Genomic DNA, 21,006 nt, shown 5'->3' with positions numbered 1-21,006 from the left:
AGAGTGCCCTGGTCTGAAAGAGGACAATGTTGTGGGATGATGGAACAGTGAAGTAGCTTGAAAGGTGGCAGAGGGCAGTGGAACAAAACGGTGACAACGTTGTCCAGTGGTTGTTTAGTCCCGTTGTTTGAGGGAAAATGAAAATTGTGTCTGTCATGGCATCTGATGGTGAGAAGCAAACAAAATTTTTGGCCAAGCCATTAATACACTGTGTTCTAAATGCTGGTCTTTGCTGCCGTCTTGTGGCGATTCGGAGGAATGACACGTCAGTAGACGTCAGCAGGATCAGTGGTTCATTCCAGGGTTATGTGAATGACTTCGGATAGCAGGGGTATTCAGAAGTGCATTTGAAAATGTCAAAAAGTCAGGGGTGGCCAGTTACCTTGTCACTGGTTTCCAGATTAACCACCAAGAACGCAATAAGCATATTTTATGTGACATTTCTTGGATCTGGCTGTGTAGCGTTCTAGAGGCTGGTTTCCACAAGTTCCAAGTATGCTTGAAAATCACTTGTAATTTGGTTTGTGTGATGCAGAATCCTTCAACTACGAGGAGGTAAAATTTATTTAAAGTTCTCTACGAAGAAGTAAGAAAAAGTGAAGTAAAATACAAGCACTTTCATTTTATGTATATTCCCCTCCAGACATGTTATGGGCTCATTTACTAAACTTTCCCTAGAGTGCGTTTACTATTTTCGGGTCCTCGTTCAGGTAAAAAGCAAAGGAACCTTTGTGGGAAGCCAATAGCAGAGTGTGTGTTCCAACTGTCGGTCTCTGCTGCCACCTCGTGGCCATTCTTGGGAATGACACCTCAGTGCAGGTCAGCAGGAAAAGTGGTTGATTCCAGTGGAATGTCAATGACTTTGGGTGGAAGTGGTATTTACAAGTGCATTCGAAAACATCTAAATTTCAGGGGTGTCCAGTTAACTTGTGACTGGCTTTCAGGTAAAGAGCAAAGGAGCCACTGATAGGTCTTATGTGACGTTTCTCAGAACTGGCTGTGTAGCACAGTAGCATCAGTCTTTGACAAGTTGAAGGTGTGCTTGAAATTCGTTTGTCTTTGCTTTGTTGCAGCTTCCTTAAACAACGTGGAGGTAAAATTTATACAGAATTCTGCACCAAGAGGTGCAGAAGGAAAAACAAAGTAAATATCAGCTCTATCGGTGTATGTACTCTTGTTTCCTCAACTTTGCCTGGACTTCCTTTTCCATTTTTGGTTCCTCCTACATGTGCAAACCTTGTACATTTCCAGTTTCTGCTTCTGACCTCTGTATTGAGGGGTGAAGAATTCTTTATGAACAATTGGTAGTTAGCATCTTTAGCGTCATTCCGGTCAGGTTATCATGTAATTCGTATGGTGGTTCATTTTGGAGCTTCTGTAGGAGTCCCTTTCCGAAGTGCTGAACAACAGAACTGTCTGTTCATCTATTCTCTGTGTACTAGGTTAAATGCTTTGGGAGCAAAAAATGGACTGCATGCTATTTTGCGGCTGCGATGCTGGTTGAACCTTGCCTTAAATCGGGTCAGCTAAAAGGCCTCTTTGGACAAAAAGCCTGTTTGGTGAGAAAGTCCATTTGGCCAATAAGTCTATTTGGCTGAAAAGTCAGTTCAGCCACAAGTCAGTTCAGCCTGCAACCCCACTCCCACACCCCCACCCCATCACCTGTCTCTGGTCGCCCATACTTGCCCTTAACATCATTGAAAATCATTTTATTAGATGGTGTAGTGACAGCTATTGTATCAGCTTTGCCCGCAGAGCCCCCCATCTGCCGAGGATGAAAATAAGTCTACCGAGACATGATCTACTTGGGGAGGAAAGGTGGCCAATCTCTCCAAGGAGAAGGGCTAAGACCCTTTTCCTCAATGGGCTTTTATTGGGTTCAATTTGCATAGGAATACAGGTAAAGCTCATCAGTCAAGGTCAGGCAGGAAGAATCAAACAATAGGTAACATTCAAAGAACTCTGAGGGCTTATTCTCAGTCAGGGTCAGTAGCTAAAGGGCTATGAAACTTTGGGAAACGAACTCATTTCATGATTGGACCCTTAGAAGAAAACTGAGGGCATTCTTAGCAAAGCAGGTTTCACAGGGTTTTTTATTCTGTCTTAGGCCTCATCGCCCCCAGGGAATCTGCCCTTTCCAGCACAGGGCTGCACCACCCTCTGTCATTGTTTCAGGCTTCAGTCAGGCAGGGGAAGTAAGGCAGCCAAGAGATTAGGAGACTTTTTACAGACAGAATGAGGACTCAGTCTATGTCAAAGCTGAGGGGCGAAGGTCCATCCACCCTTTTTCTATAGCCCCCCAAGTCCTTCCCTGAGGGCCTCTTCCTGACCATGCCTGTCTGAGGTCATCCCGCCCTTGAGGAATCTTGCCTGTCATTGGCTAACTGGTCAGGCTCAGGGTCAAGCAGGGTAAAGTAAATTGGGCAGGGGCAGTGCCCCTCCAGGGACATAAGCTTTGTCTCCTTAATGGCTTATGGTCCCAAGGTCTTTCACTCAGCCTTAGCCATGGGGGTTTACAGCTTCTGAAACCAGGCAGGGCGCTTCCCAACAAATGCGTGCTTTCCCTACTGTCCAGAGGACCACACGTTTTTCTGGAGACCACTTTTCCAAGCATATCTCCCATCCACATAAAGGCAGAGTGCGAAAGGGTAGAACCAGGGACTGCCGGCCAAGAGGGAGTACAGGGAACTGTTCCATGTGGGGGAAATGTAGCCCAGATCCCACTCAGAAAAGCCAGTGGGAGTGAGGCTTGGCAGGAAGGACCCATGCCCACACACAGCTACTTCTGTGGGCAAATCAGCCCTGCCCTATACCTAGGTTGCTCTGAGACTTGCTTTCCCTGAAACTCCCTCACCCTGGATTGAGGCAGCAAATGTTGACTGAGTATCTTTAACTTCCTAAAGTCTGTGCTAAACCACCCAAGTATGGAGTGTGACCAGTTCAACCACTTTCCCCCTGGAGCTGTAACATCCTTCTCTTTGATGTAATGAGCAGCATTCTGTCCTTGGTTGTGTGTAAAAGGTAGTCACCTACAGTGAACATGGGCACAGTAAATGTGGACCATCCTCTATGTAAACTGCCCAGAAAAGCAGTGAAAGCCTGTCCAGGCAGGGATCGGGCTTTCACAGGGGCTCTCTCTGGCCCTCACGCCCTCTGTCACTTAGAGAGTGGCCATGCCATCCCTTTTTCCCCACAGGATTTTTGTAGTCCCTGTGAATTTGTCTATTGCTGCCACAGCACACAGATCCCGCGGGCCGGGATCCGCATCAAGTTCACAGACACCCGATGCCAAAACATACACAGGCCCTGGAGTCTGGAACTTGGACCCCGGAGTAGAGCCAGAACCAATAGCTGAATGCACGTCAATTTGAATCACAAAGTAAGCTGAATGGTGATAGAGATACTGCATACCAAACCTTACGGAAAAATCTTCACCTTAAATGCACAGTATCAAAAATGAACGCTGAAAATATACAAGTTTTGTGCCCATACTTAGAACCTAAAATAGTCAATTAAATCCAGAGAAAGTAGACAGAAACGTGCACGTCGACATATCCGCAAGTGTATGTACATAAAATGATAGCAGTTCTGTTTAACTCTTGGGGTAGTATTGAGAAAAAATTTTTCCTCACTGTTAAAGTAAGCAGCAACAAAGTAAATTAAAAATGCTTTTCAGGCACACTTAGAGCTTTTTAAAACATGACTATAGTTAGCTATAAACCAGGTTTCAACAAATGTCTCACAAACTATTTATTGCTCTCTTTGCCATTGATCTGGAAACTGGTCACAAGGTAACTAGAAAGTCCCTATATTTAGATGTTTTAAAACACACTTCTAAATACCTTCCCAAAATAAATCACAGTCAGACTGGGAAATAATTTACATAGAAAAATAATAAAAACCCTGCATACCAGACCAAGATCTTTCTACTGTCAAAAATGATAAAAGCCTCAAATTGTTTCTCAACCAAAGGTGACTTTTGTCCCCAAGGGGCTTGAGGCAATGGGCTGAGTCATTTTAGATTGTCCTGAGGGGAAGGGAAGCCAGGGTGTGGGCAGTGAATAGAGGTATTGGATGCTAATAAGCACCTACAATGCAGAGGACAATCCCCCAGGTGAATGAGTTATGTGGCCCACAAGGTCCATAGTGCTGAGAATGACAAACCCTGTTCTGTACCCTGAAGAGTCCCTTAGAATACAAACAGCATGTCCCTTTGCATCCTATGTCTGAAATGCTGCCTTTCTTGGAACAGGAAGCATGGAAGCTAAAAGTTAAAGAATAAAAAAGGCCAGCCATCTGACAAATGTCGGGGAGAAGTGTCCCAGGCAATAGATCGGGAGGCAAAGGAAGACCCGTCCACTTAGGAGACCGAATCACACTGTGATTAAACACAGTACTCATTTGAGGATCCCTGCTTCTCTCCACTGCTCATATGTCACTGTAATAACTTCTTCATAATGTCAATTGAACAAAGATTCTTACTCTGTTAGATTCCACATTTCACCATCTCAAGTTTTCCTCTTTGAAAATGTGGACATTTGCCACACTCTGTGTTCCTCAGATTACCTCCCCGGGGCACATTCCCTGTAACAAAATACTTCTGATTTCTACAACACCATGTCTTCCAGGCCCCAAAATCATTTAAAATGCTAAGAATGATGTTACTATTTTATTGAGTCGTTAATCTATGTATGACTAACAAAGAAAATTTTTCTATCTCCTTACATTACCTCACTTCCTGTGTTCTTTCAAACTTTAACTATTTCTAGGTCACCTACAGCTACAAACATGTGACGATCATTATTGCATGAGAGCATGTTTACCTTCGTAACTCATGAGAATTGATGAAAAACAATCACAAATAGAATTTAGTGCAGTGATGCGAAAATAACATGCAGAAATAAATATGCAGAAAGAGGAAATTAAAGGTACAATTTTTAAAAAAGACTCAATAGCAACAAAACAGGTAAAAAGCCAACCAGGAATAAACTTAACAACAATGTACAGGATCTGTATGAACGAAATTGGAAATTGCCACCCAATAACAGAAACTTTAACAGATGAAAAATATCATCTTGTTTCTGGGTTAAAAAATGGGTATCATTGTATATCCATGGACCAAAGTTATCTATAACTGAAATATACTCTAGATAAATATAGAAAAGTGGTCCCACAGTAAGTGGTCAGCTAAATTGTGACCTGAGACGTGTACCCCAGAAACAGCCAGGCCCCCCTTTTCTGCTCCCCACAGCGGGGCTGTATCTGCCCTCCACCCTCCCCCCACCTCATAGCCCCCACACAGCTCAGCTCCTGTCCCTGGATTGCGTTGCTTGCATCAACTTAGGCTGTGAGCAACACCTCGGGACCACGGAGACCAGCAGCCCCTGGCAGATGGCAGCACCTAACTTCCAACCGGTGTGGTTGCTCATCTCTCCCCCAGAATTGCCAGCCCCTCACGCCCCCCAGCCTAAATTGGCCTCCCACCAAGCCCCACCCACATCTGTGGCCCCCTCTCACCTCCTGTGCACGTTTTTGTCTACTTTCTCTGGATTTAATGTACTATTTTAGGTTCCTAATATGGGTACAAAAATTGTAAATTTGCAGCTTTTATTTCTGATAATCTGCATTGAAGGGTGAAGATTTCCTACATGAGTTTTGGTATGCAGTATCTTTATCACCATTCATTTTCAATTATTTTGTAATTCAAATCGTGTTTTACCTTTGAGGTTGTTTATGAGGATATTATAGTAAACTACCAAATATAAAGACTTTCCTGAGTCCCATTTCCCGAATGTGAATTCTGGCTGAAGTGCAATGAGAGCACTTCAGAAACATCATATATAATTTCACTGCTGCGATGCTTGTTGAAACTGGCTTTATATTGGCTTGGACAAACGATAAAAACTTTGGGGAAGATGGAATTATGAAGAGGCCTGCTATATTGCAGAAAGCAGTGGAACAAAACGGTGAATACATTGCTCAATACAGTTATTGGTGAAAATGAAAAACGTGTCTTCCTTTGCGTCTTAGCATAAAAACTGAATGAACCTTTTGGCCCAGCGAAGAGTACAGTGTTCCAAGTGTGCGTCTCTGCTGCCATCTCGTGGGCATTTGAGGAATAACATGTTAGGGGCAGGTGAGCAGGAAAAGTGGTTGACTGTAGTTACAACATCAATGAATGTTGATTGCAAAGTTATTTAGACGTGTATTTAGTAACTTTTAAATATCAGGACTTACTAGTTACCCTTTGTTCCTGATTTGTATATTAACAGCAATGACAGTAAGAAACATATTGTATGTAATTTCAGTCCTTTGAAATCTGTTAAAACTTGCCTTAGCACAGCATCGTCCCTTTGAAAATTGTCTCAGGTGTGTCACCTGGGAATAACAGGTTCGTGCAGGCCGGCAGTAAAAGTCATTGGCTATAGTAAATTATCTACTAAGGGTTCGTGGAATGTTATTTGAGAAGTGTCTTTCATTACATTTAAATGAAAGAACTTTCCAGTTACCTTTTGTTTCTGAGTTCTACATTAGCAGCCATGAGGGTGAAACATATTCTCTATAATTTCAGTCCTTTGAAGTTGGTTGAGAACACAGGGATGGTACAATAGGGTCATTTCCAAAATGTTCTAAGTGTGCATACTGCTGCTATCTTGTGGGCTTTCTGGGGAATGACATCTTAGTTGAGTCAGGAAAAGTGGTTGATTCCAGTGGAATATCAATGACTGTTGATGGCAGTGGTATTTAGAAGTGCATTTCAAAACACCTAAGTGTAAGGGCTTTCTAGTTACTTTCTAGTTGTCCAAAAAGTCAGTTCGGTCCCCCACAACTGCACCACCTCTGTGTTACCGCCACGTCATCACCAGGCAACGGTCCCACATACTTGCCTTTAATGTCATTTGAAACTGTTTTTTAGACAGTATCGTGACAACTGTCATATCCCTGTGGGATGACAAACCTCATGACAACTGTTGAATGTGTGTGTGGCCCTCTTCCTACTGAAGATGCATGAACATAAGGAACATTTTTGGCCCCTCAGTCTGTGTCATTTCCAGAAAGGTACAAGCACAAGTGTAAGGCAAGAAAAGATGCTTGGTGTGTACAGAGAAGATGCTGAGTCTGATGGAACATGTGAGAAGTGGGTTGCAAAGATTCATGTGGGAGATTTCTCATGTGCAGTTGCCCCACAGGTAGGCAGACCAGGAGCAGTGGAGAGCCATCCAGGGCAGACGTTCACAGAGGACGGACCACGTTATGGCACGCAGGAGAAAGGAAACATACTCAAAGTATCCCAATCAAGCATCGAAAAGCATTTGCAGCAGCTTGATACGTTAATCTCTTTGACATTTGGATTCCACAGAAGTCAAGCTTGGTGGTGGGGGTCCCATCTTGACTGAATTTCCACATGCAGTTCTCTACAGAAATGGAAGGGAAACTTCCATTTCCAAGACAAAGTGTGAGGGGATTAACCGTTGATATTTGAGAACAATATGGAACAGGAGATATTGAGGGAAGCCCAGGAACCACCAGCAGCCCATCCAAAGGGTGGTCTTCATCCAAAGGAGGTGATGTCCTGCAGTGGGAGCTCCTTGTGGAAACCCAGCGGACTTCTCCCAACAAGTACTGATCTCTGTTAGACCAGGTGAAAGCCACCCGAGGGAATATGTCCACAATTTGTCAGGAAAGACAGGGGAACTTCAGGATAAGGCAGGAGCGCCCACGTTTCTCTTTGGTGACCAGGGGAAAACTGTTCCCGCCTGGCTGGGCAGTCACGATTCATCCGCAGTCCTCACCAGAGCTGTGTCTTTGCATGACACTTTAGTTTGGTCTTTGTGAATTTCTCTTATTGGAGAGAAACTTCCATTCCCTGGAAGACTGCAGAAGACACTTGGAAGCGTTCTCTGGTATGAAAGAGAACAATGTTATGGGACGATGGAACGGTGAAATAGCTTGAAAGGTGGCAGAGGTCAGTGGAACAAAATGTGACAACGCTGTGCAGTGGTTGTTCAGTCCCGTTGTTTGGGGGAAAATGAAAATTGTGTCTGTCATGGCATCTGATGGTGAAAAGCAAACAAAATTTTTGACCAAGCCTTTAGTATGCTGTGTCAAATGCTGGTCTTTGCTGCCATCTCGTGGCCATTCTCAGGAATAACACCTCAGTACAGGTCAGCAGGATCAGTGGTTGATTCCAGAGGAATATGAATGACTTTGGATAGCAGGGGTATTCAGAAGTGCATTTGAAAACGTCTAAATGTCAGGGCTGTTCAGCTGGAATGGGGGGAGGGAAGGGGAGAAAAGGCATACAACTGTAATTGAATAACAATAAAAATTAAACAAAAATGTCAGGGCTGGCCATTTACCTTGTCACTGGTTTCCAGATTAACGGCCAAGATTGCAATAAGCATATTTTCTGTGACATTTCTTGGATCTGGCTGTGTAGCGTGATAGAGTTGGGTTTCTACAAGTTCCAGGTATGCTTGAAAATCACTTGTAATTTGATTTCTCTGATGCAGAATCCTTAAACAACGAGGAGGTAAAATTTATTTGAAGTTCTCTACGAAGAAGTAAGAAAAAGTGACGCAAAATACAAGCACTTTCATTTTATGTATATGCCCCTGTGGACATGTTTACGGGCTCGTTTACTCAACTTTGCCTAGAGTGCGTTTACTATTTTAGGGTCCTCTTTCGGGCAAAAAGCGAAGGAACCTTTGTGGGAAGCCAATAATAGAGTGTGTTCCAACTGTCGGTCTCTGCTGCCATCTCGTGGTTATTTTCGGGAATGACACTTCAGTGCAGGTCAGCAGGAAAAGTGGTTGATTCCAGTGGAATGTCAATGACTTTGGGTGGCAGTGGTATTTACAAGTGCATTCGAAAACATCTAAATTTCAGGGGTGTCCAGTTACCTTGTGACTGGCTTTCAGGTTAAGGGCAAAGGAGCCACTGATAGGTCTTATGTGACGTTTCTCAGAACTGGCTCTGCAGCATAGTAGCATCAGTCTTGGACAAGTTGAAGGTGTGCTTGAAATTCGTTTGTCTTTGCTTTGTTGCAGCTTCCTTAAACAACGTGGAGGTAAAATTTATACAGAATTCTGCACCAAGAGGTGCAGAAAAAAAAAACAAAGTAAAATATTAGCGCTATCGGTGTATGTACTGTTGTTTCCTCAACTTTACCTGGACTTCCTTTTCCTTTTTCGGTTCCTCCCACATGTGCAAACCTTGTACATTTCCAGTTTCTGCTTCTGACCTCTGCATTGAGGGGTGAAGAATTCTTTATCAAGAATTGGTAATTAGTATCTTTAGCGTCATTCGGGTGAAGTTATCAAGTAATTCCTATGGTGGTTCATTTTGGAGCTTCTGTAGGAGTCTCTTTCGGAAGTGCTGAACAACAGAACTATCTATTCGTCTATTCTCTGTGAATACTAGGTTAAATGCTTTGGGAGCAAAAAATGGACTGTATACGATTTTGCGGCTGCGATGCTGGTTGAAACTTGCCTTAAATTGGGTCAGCGAAAAGGCCTCTTTGGCCAAAAAGCCTGTTTGGTGAAAAAGGCCTTTTGGCCAATGTCTGTTTGGCTGAAAAGTCAGTTCAGCCACAAGTCAGTTCAGCCTGCAACCCCCCTCCCACACCCCCACCCCATCACCTGTCTCTGGTCGCCCATACTTGCCCTTAACATCATTCAAAACAGTTTTGTTAGATGGTACTGTGACAGCTATTATATAAGCGTGTGATAAACCTTATCACAACTGGTGAATGTGTGTGTGGCCTTTTTCACAGTGAACATGGGTGGACGTAAGGAATATCTTTGGCCACTTAGGCTGGTCATTTCAAGAAAGGTACGAGCATCAGTGTAAGGCAAGAAAAGATTTATGGAGAAGATGCTGTGACTTCAGACACGATGGGACGTGTCTGAAGTAGATTGGGAAGTTGGATGCTGGAGGTTTCTCGGGTGCAGTGGCTGCATGGGTAGGTAGACCACTTGCAGTGGAGAGCCATCCAGGGCGTATGTGAACTGAGGACAGACCACGTTATGGCACATGGAAGTCAGGGACATACTCAAAGTTTCCGAATCATGCGTGGAAAGTCATTTGTACCAGCACAGTTACATTAGTCTGTTTTAAGTCTGGGTTTCACAGAAGTTAAGTGGGGTGGGTGGAGGTGGGATTAAACCCTTCTTGACCATATTTCCACATGAGATTCTCTAATGAAACACAAGGAAATGTTTCATTTCCAAGACAAATAGTGAGGAGGAGGAAGAACTGTTGATATTTTACAGTAATGTGGAATGGGAGAGATCATGGGCATATGAAGGGAACCATCACCAGCCCCTCCAAAGGAGGATCTTCAGCCTTGGCTGGTGTGGCTCAGTGGATTGAGTGCCTGCTGGCAAGCCACAGGGTTACAGGTTCGATTCCCAGTCAGGACACATCCCAGTCAGGTTCGATATGGGCCGGGTCCCCAGTAGGGGGTGCTCAAGAGGCAATGACTCATTCATGTTTCTCTCTCCCTCCCTACCCCCCCTCTAAAAACAAATAAATACAATCTTAAAAAAATAAAAAGAGGATATTTCAAAAAAGAAAAGGAGCATCTTCGTGCAAAGAATGTGGTAGTGTGTACGTGGTGGGTTCGGGAGAGGGTACTTTAGTAGAATATGCTTGCGGAAAGCCAGTGGGGTTACTTGCAACAGGTATGGCTCCCGATTAAACCAACTGAAAGCACCACTCCAGGGAGAGTCCACAGTTTGTCAGCAGAAGACACGGAAGCTTGTGGATAAGGTGAGAGTTTTTGTTTCCCTTTGGTGACCAGGCCAACGTGTTCCCAGCCTGGCTGCCAGTCGTGATTTGTGCACAGTACTCAGCAGACATCACAACTTTGCGTGGCTGTTTAGTTCAGTCTTTCTGAATTTCTCTTAATGGAGAAAGGTTTCCATTCCCTGGAAGACTGCAGAAGGCACCTGGAAGAGTTCCCTGTTCCAACAGATAACAATATTTTGGGAAGACGGAATAGTGAAGTTGCCTGAAAAATGGCAGAGGGCGGTTGAAGACAACGTTGAAACCGTTGTTCATTCACGTTGTTGGGGGAAAATGAAGAATGTGCCTGTCGTTGTCACTCCGGGTAAAAACCGCAGGATCCCTTCGGCAAAGATCAAAGTACCCGTGTTCGAAATGTGCATCTCTGCTACCCTCTCGTGGCATTTTCGGGAATGACACCTTAGTGCAGGTCCCCAGGAGAATTGGTTGATTCCAGTGGAATATCAATGACTTTTGACAGCAATGTTAATTACAAGTGCATTTCAAGACATCTAAATGTAAGGATTGTGAGTTTACTTTCTGATTGGTTTCTAGATTAAGGGCAAAGGAAGCACTACTTATGTGACATTTGTTGGAACTGGCTTTTAGCATGATAGAGTCAGGTTTTTACAAGGTCTAAGTATATTTGAAAATTTTTTGTAATTTGTCTTGTGTGTTGCAGCTTCTTTAAACAAGGGGAAAATAAAATGTATTCAAAATTCTCCACTCGGAGGTTAAATCAAATCAAATCGCTGTCATTTTCTGTACGTGCCCTTCCAGACACGTCTAGAAGCCTGTTTCCTAGAGTGTGTCTTGGCTTCATTTACTCTTTTCGGTTCCTCAAATGAGTGCCACTCTTGTACAATTTGAGGTCTTGTGCCTAACACGTGTGTTTAAGGGTGCAGATTTTGTTCTCAAGTTTAAGTATGTAGTATGTTTAGCATCATTCAGTTCAAACCATTTTGTAACTCACAATGTGGTTCATTTTGGAGGTTCTGTAGGAGTCTATTTCAGAAGTACCAAGCAGGAGAACATTCCAGTCACCCATTTTCAGTGAACTCTACCTTTAGTGCTGCGAGAGCAAAACACATACTGTAATTGATTTCAATGGTGCAATTCTGGTTGAAGCTGTCTTTATACCGGGTTGGCCCAAAAGTCAGTACGGCCCCCACCACCCTTCTGCCATCCTGCCCCTTCATGTGACTCTGGATTGTGTTCTTGTCTTTAACTTCACGGGAAACTGTTTTGTTGGAGTGTATCATGACAGATGTCATAGCAGCATGTGTTTTAAGAAAACACTCATCAAAACCACTGAGTGATGTTGTGGCCATTTTCATCCTGAAGATGGTTGAACATAAGGAACAGTTTTGGCACATGAGGCTCTGTCATTTCAAGAAAGGTGAAAGCACATCTGGAATGCCCAAATAAAGATTTGTAGTGTGTATGGAGAAGGAGCCCTTAGGTGATGAAATGTGTCAGAAGTGATTTGCGAAGTTTCACGCCCAAGATTTCTTGCACAGAGGTGCCCCACGGCATGGCAGACCAGTAGCAGTTCACGGCCATCGAGTCCAGATCTTACCTGAGGACAGACCAGGTTATGCCATGTGGGAGACAGGTGACATACTCAAAGTATCCAAATTGAGCATTGAAAATCATTTGCACCTGCATGATTATGTGAATGGCTTTGATGTTTGGGTCCACAGAAGTTAAAGGGGTGAGGGGGCGGGACTTTCTTGACCTCATTCCCACAGGCGTTTCTCTTCGGAATCATAAGGAAACCGTTCTGCTTGCAAGCAAGTTTTGAGGGGGGTATGAACTGTTAAACTTTGAGAATAATGTGGAACAGGAGAGATGGTGGGCAAATGAAGGAACCACCGCCAGCAGCTCCTCCACAGGGCTGTCTTCATCCAGAGCAGGTGATGTTGCCTATGTGGTGATATGGGAGGGATTCCTGTAGGAGATGCTCCTTGGGGAAAACCAGTGGGATATTCGCAACACATGCTGGCCCATCAGACGAATTGTAAGTACTGCCGGTTGACAGAGTCGAAGCAGAAGACGGGAAAGCTTCAGGATGAGGTGGGAGAATATGTTTCTCTTTGGTGACCAGGGAAAAAACGGTTCTAGCCTGGCCGCGCAGTCGTGATTCCTTAGCAGAACTCACCAGAAATTGCACCTTTGCATGGCCGTTTAGTTCCGTATCCCGAGTTTCTCCGTGGAGAGAAATTTCTGTACCCTGGAAGACTGCAAAAGGCACCTGGAAGAACTCTCTGCTGCTAAAGGTATCAGGGCTGTGGGACGATGGAATGGGAAGTTGCCTGAAAGATATCAGAGGCCACTAGAACGGAATGGCGATGACGTTGTGCAGTTATAATTTTGGGGGAAAATGAAAAGTGTGCGGGTCAGTGCATCTTACCATAAAAAGCTAAGGAACCTTTCAACCAAGGCTTTAATTAGTGCGACGTGCGTTGCCTGTGTCAGTCTATGCTGCCATCTCGTGGCCACTTTTGGGAATGACACCTTAGTGCCGGTCCGCAGGAAAAGCTGTTGATTCCACTGGGAATATCTTTGACTTTTCATAGTAGTGCAATTTAGATAATCAGTTGAAGATGTCCAAGTGTCAGGACTGTGCAGTTACTTTGTGACTGGTCTCCAGATATCGGCCAAGGGAGCAATAAGCCTATTGTCTGTGACGTTTCCTGGAACTGGCTTTGTAGCGTAATAGAGGCAGGTTTTTACAAGTGCCAAGTGTGCTTGAAAATCGCTTGTAATTCGATTTTCATTGCAGGTTCTTTAAATAACATGGAGGTCAAATGTATTTGAAATTGTCCACCGAGAGGCGTATAAAAGTAAAGTAATATACAAGCGCTCTCATTTTATGTACGTGCCCCTGAGGACATGTCTACGGGCTCGTTTCCTCCACTTTGCCTGGACTTGGTTTACTATTTTAGGTTCCTCGCACAGGTGCAAAACTTGTGCATTTCCAGCTTCTGTTTCTAACCTGTGCATTGAAGGGTAAGGATTTCTTTCTTAAGTTTTCATACAGAGCATCTTTACCATCAGTCAGTCATGTGCAGTTACTTTGGTTTTTTGAAATTTATTTAAATTTATTTATTTACTTACTATATTTATTTTTAAAAAGTATTGATTATGCTATTATGGTTTTCCCAATTTTTCCCCTTTTTTCCTCCCTTGTCCCCACACCCCTTACCCTCCAGCATTCCTCCCCCACTTAGTTCATGTCCATGCCTTGTACACAGAAGTTCTTTGCGTTCTCTCTTTCCTATACCATTTTTATCCCTCCCATCTAGTTTATGCCTACTTTTATACTTCTTTTTCCCTGTACACTTGCCCCCCTATTCCTCCCTTCCCCCTCCCCGCTGAAATCCCTCCACGTGATGTCCATTTCTCTGATTCTGTTCCTGTTCTAGTTGTTTGCTTAGTTTTGGTTTTCCTTTTTTTTCCTTTTCTTTTTGGTTCAGTTGTTGATAGTTGTGAGTTTGTTGACATTTCACTGTTCATAGTTTTGGTCTTCTTCAATTTGTTAGATAAGTCCCTTTAACATTTCATAGAATAAGGGCTTGGTGATTATGAACTCCTTTAACTTGACCTTATCTGGGAAGCACTTTATCTGCCCTTCCATTCTGAATGATAGCTTTGCTAGATAGAGTCATCTTGGATGGAGGTCCTTGCCTTTCATGACTTTGAATACTTCTTTCCAGCCCCTTCTTGCTTGCAAGGTTTCTTTTGAGAAATCAGCTGATAGCATTATGGGCACCGGTTTGTAGGTAACTCTCTCCTTTCACTTGCTGCTTTTAACATTATCTCTTTATCGTTAATGTTGGGTAACTTAATGATGATGTTCCTTGGTGTGTTCCTCTTTGGGCCCACCTTCTTTGGGACTGTCTGGGCTTCCTGGACTTCCTGGAAGTCTATTTCCTTCTCCAGATTGGGGAAGTTTTTCTTCATTTTTTGTTGAAATAAGTTTTCAATTTCTTGCTCTTGTTGTTCTCCTTCTGGAACCTCTACGATTTGGGTATTGGAACGTTTAAAGTTGTCCCAGAGGTTCCTAAGCTTCTCTTCATTTTTTGAATTCTTTCTTCATTTTGTTCCAGTTGCATGTTTATTTCTTCCTTTTGTTCCAAAGAGTTGATTTGAGTCCTGGGTTCCTTCCTGTCACTGTTGGTCCCCTAAATATTTTACTTTATTTCACTTTGGGTAGTCTTCATTTGTCCTTTCATCTTGCGACCAAGCTCAGTCAGTTCTGTGAGCATTTTGATCACCAGGGCTTTTAACTCTCCGTCAGATAGGTTGGCTGTCTGCTCATCGCTTAGCTCTCTTTCTGGAGTTTTGCTCTGTTCTTTCGCTTGGGCCATATTTCTTTGTTTTGGTGCACCAGTCTGGTTGGTCTGGTTGACTGTTTCTTTAGTTCCTTTGTTGTCAGAGTTCCACCCAGGTTGATTTTGTGGCATTTCTGGTTGTTTATTGATTTTGGATTGGTTTTTATCCTCCTTTTGGTTGTGTGAGGAAGTGAAGGGTTTCTACCTATGGCCCCATCTTGGTCGGAACCTCAGAGAATCTGATTTTTTTTTTTTTGTTTGAAACTTGCTCCATAGTACAATATGGTCAATGAAAACAAAAAGAAAGAAAAGTTCCAAGCGTGGTTCCCTGCTGACATCTCTTGTTCATTTTGGGAATAACACCTCAGTGCCTGTCAACAAGAAAAGTAGTTGATCCTAGTGGAATGTCAATGACTGTTGATGGCAATGGTGTTTAGAAGTGTATTTTAAAATGTGCACAGGTGAGGACTGCCCAGTTACCTTGTGACTGGTTTCCAATTAGTGAAAATGAAGCAATAAACGTGTTCTATGTGCCATTTGTTGGAAGTTGCTGTATAGTGTAATACAGTCAGGTTTTTAGGAGTTGCAACTGTGCTCAAAATCATTTGCAATTTGCTTTGTTTGTTGCAGCTTGCTTAACCAATGAAGAAAGTAAAATGTATTTAAAATAAATTTTAACCGAAGAGGTTTAAAAAAATAAAACTGCTATCATTTTATACATAAAAATCATACAAACCATATGGCCAAGCCACTAATACATGTCCCAAGTGTGTATCTACACTGCCATCTGGTGGGAATTGTTGGAATAACACCTTAGTGCAGGTCAGCAGGAAAAGCGGTTGATTATACTGGAGTATCAGTGACTTGATTTTTTTTTTTTAAAGACTGTTTTGAGGTACAACTCTCAGGTCCCAATGTTACTCGCCAGTTCCTTGGGACCACTCTGTACGAGCACATCATCCGGACCAGATACCAGATTTGGGGGTGTCCCATGGGTTCTTTTCTTTGATGATATCTTTAAATTATTCTTTGTTTATAGAAAAGGTATTTATTTTGCTTGTTATTTACTACACAATTTACTAAGTTGTATTATTTATAATAACTTTAAGTTGATATTGATGAGTCGTCAAGGTAAATACGATATCATGCAAAAATAAAATTACATTACTTTAGTTGTGTAAAATATGAAAAAATAGTTAAAGCTTGGAATAAACATGAAGACATGAGCAGGTAAAATGTGTTAGTTATAAGTTCATTAGTAATTAAATAAAATAGTAACATGAATCTTAGCATCATAAATGAGTTCAGGGCCTGGAGCAACGGTGTTCTAGAAATCAGAAGTATTTTGTAAGTAAAATTGTGCCCCCTGTAGGTTATCTGAGGAACTGGCAATATGGCCAATGTCCACATTTTCAAAGAGGAGAACGTTTGATGGTGAATTCTGGATTGTAGATTGTAAGATTGTAGATTCTAAGTTATTTTAAGAAACAATTACTGAAGAGTGATTTATGGGCAATGAAAAGAGACAGTGAGCCTCAGTGCTGTGATTTATCACATCTGGTGCAGTCTCTTAAGGTGCCATGTCTTCCTTGGCTTGTGAGCTTTCCCAGGTGTCTTCTTAGCCGAGGACATTTGTCCCCAGTCTTTGCAAGATGACTGGCACTGTTATAATTGTTGTTGTTCTTTAGCTCTCAGCCTCCAGGCTGCCTGTCCAGAGAGAGGTGTGATTTCAGATCCAGGGTGCAAAGTCACATGCTGTTTGTATTCTAATGGACTCTTCATCCTGCTCCATACAGAGGAGGGTTTCTCATGGCTACGGATCATTCTTTCTCCTGGGAGATTTTTCTCTGCATTGTAGGTGCTTATTCGCAGTCCTTACCTCTGTTCAGTGCATGCCAGTAACTCCCACCTTAACCCCACCCTAAGGACAGTCTGAAAGGTGTCCACACAATGTGCCAAATGTCCCCTTGGGGGGAAAGTCAACCTCAGGTGAAAACCACTGATCTTGAAGCTGGATCATCTTTGGAACCTGAGTGATCTGGCCTTGGTAAGAAGTGTTTTCACTATCAACCACGCAAATTATTTTCTATCCAATTGTGATTTATTGTGGCGTGGTTATTTACAAGTGTATTTCATAATTTGTAAATATAAGTACTTTCTAGCTATCTGTGTTACTGATTTCTTGATTAATGGCAGTGAAAGTGTTACAGAGCAAGAGGGTGGGAGTGGTTCACGATAAATTATTACAGAAAGGATTCCACCTTTCTGTCTCTGGAGGTTCCTTCCCCCCACGCCCACCTGCTAGGTTCGCAATGCCCGCCGCCAGAGGAAAGACGTCTCTCAATGCCAGAGACTGGTGAAAAGGAAAGGAATTGTTTATTCAAAAGTTACACAAACTTAGAATAATGACCTAATGTCTTCAGTAAGATACTAAAGTCCTCTAGAATACCCACAGATGCACAGTCCTTCCCTCTCCCTGTGCCCAGTCCGGGGTACCGTGTCTCAGGAAAAGAAGTAGAAGTCCGTGATTCAGGCTCCCAGCACCATCAGCTGTGTGGCTGCTGCGATCTCCAGTTAATCCAAAGCCATGTGGCACCTTCTCATGGCCCAGCAGCAAGAGTCCTTTCTCCCCTTTCTCTATGGCTGCAAAGTCTCTCCTGCTGCCTAAGCCACGTGGCAAGAAGAAGCACTCCAAAACCTCGTGGTCCTCTTTACTCTCCTTCAGAACCGCGTGGTCCTTTTCCCCACTTCAGAACCACATGGACCTCTATCTATCTACTTGCTTCAGAGCCTCGTGGTTCACTCCTTCCTTCAGAGCTGCATGGTCTCTTCTTTCTCCCCCATAACCTTGTGGTCCTCCCTACTCTTTGAAGCCGCGTGGTCTCTCTCCTTTCTATGGCTGCCGGGCCTAGGTTTAAATCCCAGTGCCCATCTTCCTTTGCAGCCCCATTTCTGACTCCTCCTACAGTCAGCTACACCTGCCAGCATCCCTGTATTCTTCCAGCTTTTCTGGGCTGCCATAGTAAGTCTGGGCATGTGTGGCCCCATGGCATGGAGCCAATCATCTCCACGCTCTCATGCAGGCCCTGTAACCAGGGGGAGTTGCTTCCCAGTCCCATCCTGGGTGGAATTTGGTCCCATTCCCCTGGCTCAAAGCATGGCCACAGCTACTTAACACATCCATGAAACCAGTTAAAGGTTATAGATATGTTAAATGACTGTGCCAGGGGTTAGCTGCAAAGCTCTTGCTACCCAAAACAGCTCTGAATGGCCCTGTTCCATGTGTCCCATCCCCCTTGGCTCAGGCCTGTGGGGGTGAAGACATCCTACATACATTTTTCTAATATTTCCTGGACACCCTGAGTCCTGGACCCCATTACAAATCCCTTCTTGGGGCCCTCCTCTTGGCTGCACCCTGCTTCAAAAGCAAGAAATATATATAATTGTAAATAAATGTCATTCCTTTGACGTGTATTGGAACTTGCTTTATATCACTCTATGGCCACTTTTTTAAAAAAGTTCCCAGGGTGCTTGGAAAGCATCTGGGGCGTATTTGCATTTTTGGGGTGTAGTGAAGTACTTATGCACATTGAATGCAATTTGCTTCTCATGTTATTTTTTAATATTTTCACCAATTTTTGTGGGCTGTATTGGTTCTGAAACAGAACCTGAATGATAGAGGTTTATTAAATCTCCCATTATGAATATTAATTTGTGTATTTTTCCATATAGCTCTGTTCTATATAATTTTGAGTTTATGTTATTAAGTGAATAAAAATTTGGAACTATCTGCTGAATTGAACTTACTGATATGAAGTACTCCTCTTTGTTTTTAGTAGTGTTTGTTTTTTTGTTTTTTGGTTTTTTACGTTCAAGTCTACTATAGGTTATATAATTTTCATTTGGTTAATGTTCGTGTAGTATATTTTCCCCATTCTTCACTTTAGATCTCTTGGTACGTTTCACATAGCTCTCAGTGTTTTTATGTTAGTTATAAGTGGTTATTAAAATCAATTAAAGCACTGATCTTGGTGGAGGATGTCATGTAGGGGGCCCAATATTTTTCCCCTTCAGTTGTTCCAACACCTTGTATTATATCACAAATATTTTCCCCCATATGTAAGAAGATATTTTTATCATAGAAAATAACCATGGCCCCTCACATCATCGCTGTCTCATTTATGCTCTTCTGCGTGTGGGGTTTCTGACTCTCTCCTGTGAGTGATGTTCTCCCGCCTAAGCATGTCTTACTTTGGCCATTTTCATTTGCTAATCTGTGTCCTACCTGTTGGATTATTAGACCAGCCCAAAGATTCCTGAGGTCACGGGAAAGGTTGTTTCCCCATCACGTAAGCAAGCACTCAGGTGTTTAATATGAGGTGAATTTGAGGAGTACATGTACGTCACCATTTACTTAAGGAAGATTTAACAATTTAAGTAAAGTAACTTATTCTCAAAACTGAATGATTATGTCAGTGAAATAGGGAACAATGTTCTAATGTAGCTTGTGGATATACAACTTCTATTAAAAGTTTCAAAGGTGGCAATGAAGAGGGCTAACATTTTGCACTTGGCACGTTGATTTTAAACTGGCTGTTAAGGAAGGGAAGGCTGAGCTTTGCGCAGTGGCAGTATCGTAGCCAATGAGGTTTATCTGAGGCGCGATTATTGCTAAAAGAAAGGGAAGACTGAGAAATTACTTAGGATTGTCATCTCATTTCTTCCTAAGAGGTTTAGTTGCCACAGTTTGGTTTAGGAAGAGAGCTTCAGCACCATCACCTCAGCTTCAGACAGTGAAACTCCTAGCAAGAGCTTGTTGACCCTCTTACCGTCTCCTCGTGTCTTAAAGTTTTGGGAGTTGCCGAACAGAAATCAACCTGCCAGGTATGCTGGCTTTTTTCCTAAATTACCTGCATGTCCCCCATTTCACTGTTGAAATCTAAGACTCTGTTCTTCCATATTCCAAAATACCCTATATACCCAATATCACCTCAATTTATTTGGTATTCATTTGAATATGAATTCCCCTTGTCCATGTATTAGACATTGAATACCTCCCATTAATCAGATTAATTTGATTTGATTGTCATCTTAGCTGTGAGAATGTAGAAGGTATGATAAAAAATAATTTTTTAATCCCCACAGGTTTGGTTATCCAGCCATGTGACGTTCATGGCCGGGACAGTAACTTCTGGAAAGTGTAGTTAGTCTCTGAGAGATCATGGGCATCTCCTGGCGAAAGTAAGCATTATTATTATTTTTTGCTCTGTCAGCCTTTTTGGTCTATTCCTGCAGGGCTTGGTATAATTTAGTAGTGCTGGGAGTTATTTTCTTCTCTTGTACACTTACATCGGCATGAAAACCTGTTTCTGAGGCCAGCTGCTTGGAGTTAGAGATTCAGGAATGTTTTTTATGGGCTTCTGGCTCTGTTTACATTGTGAGGACTCGGTTCTGCTCCTGCATGTGGCAACTGGGCTCCATTGTCCAGCCGTAACCCTGGAGTGTGGCTATGGGGTCCTGGTCACAGATCTGGGTTCTGTTTCCTGGGTCTGTGGCCTGAGGTTGAATCTGTGTGTCTGGGATCTGGAGTCTCTTATGGTGTGGCTTCACGTCCTGAGTTGGTGTTTGTTGTTGATGTTGGTGCAGCTCTGGCTCTAGGGTCTCATGTATGGAACCTGGTGTCCAGGGTTCCCTGTCAGTCTCTGGTGTTGAGTGTCTGGCATTCAGGGTCCATGATCTGACCTGGGTTTTAGGGACGGTTTTGGGATTGGGGCCGGGGTGTGGGGTTCAGCTTTTGGTTCTGGGTCTGCTCCGGGGTCCAGGTTCTGGACCCAAGGGCCTGTGTTCTGTCCTGAGTCTGTCTGTGGCATCTGGCATCTGT

At 43.1% G+C, this 21,006-nt stretch overlaps 1 pseudogene; it reads left to right on the top strand.

Moving 5' to 3' along the window:
* The first annotated feature begins 19,739 nt into the window (after positions 1-19,739).
* On the top strand, positions 19,740-19,807 carry LOC128780128 (U4 spliceosomal RNA; annotated as a pseudogene).
* The last annotated feature ends 1,199 nt before the right edge of the window (positions 19,808-21,006 follow it).

Source organism: Desmodus rotundus, unplaced genomic scaffold, assembly GCF_022682495.2.
Source record: "Desmodus rotundus isolate HL8 unplaced genomic scaffold, HLdesRot8A.1 manual_scaffold_49, whole genome shotgun sequence".
In the NCBI taxonomy this organism is placed as follows: Eukaryota; Metazoa; Chordata; class Mammalia; order Chiroptera; family Phyllostomidae; genus Desmodus; species Desmodus rotundus.
The sequence above is the reverse complement of the archived record's forward strand: the minus strand, read 5'-3'. Positions and strand labels throughout refer to the sequence as shown.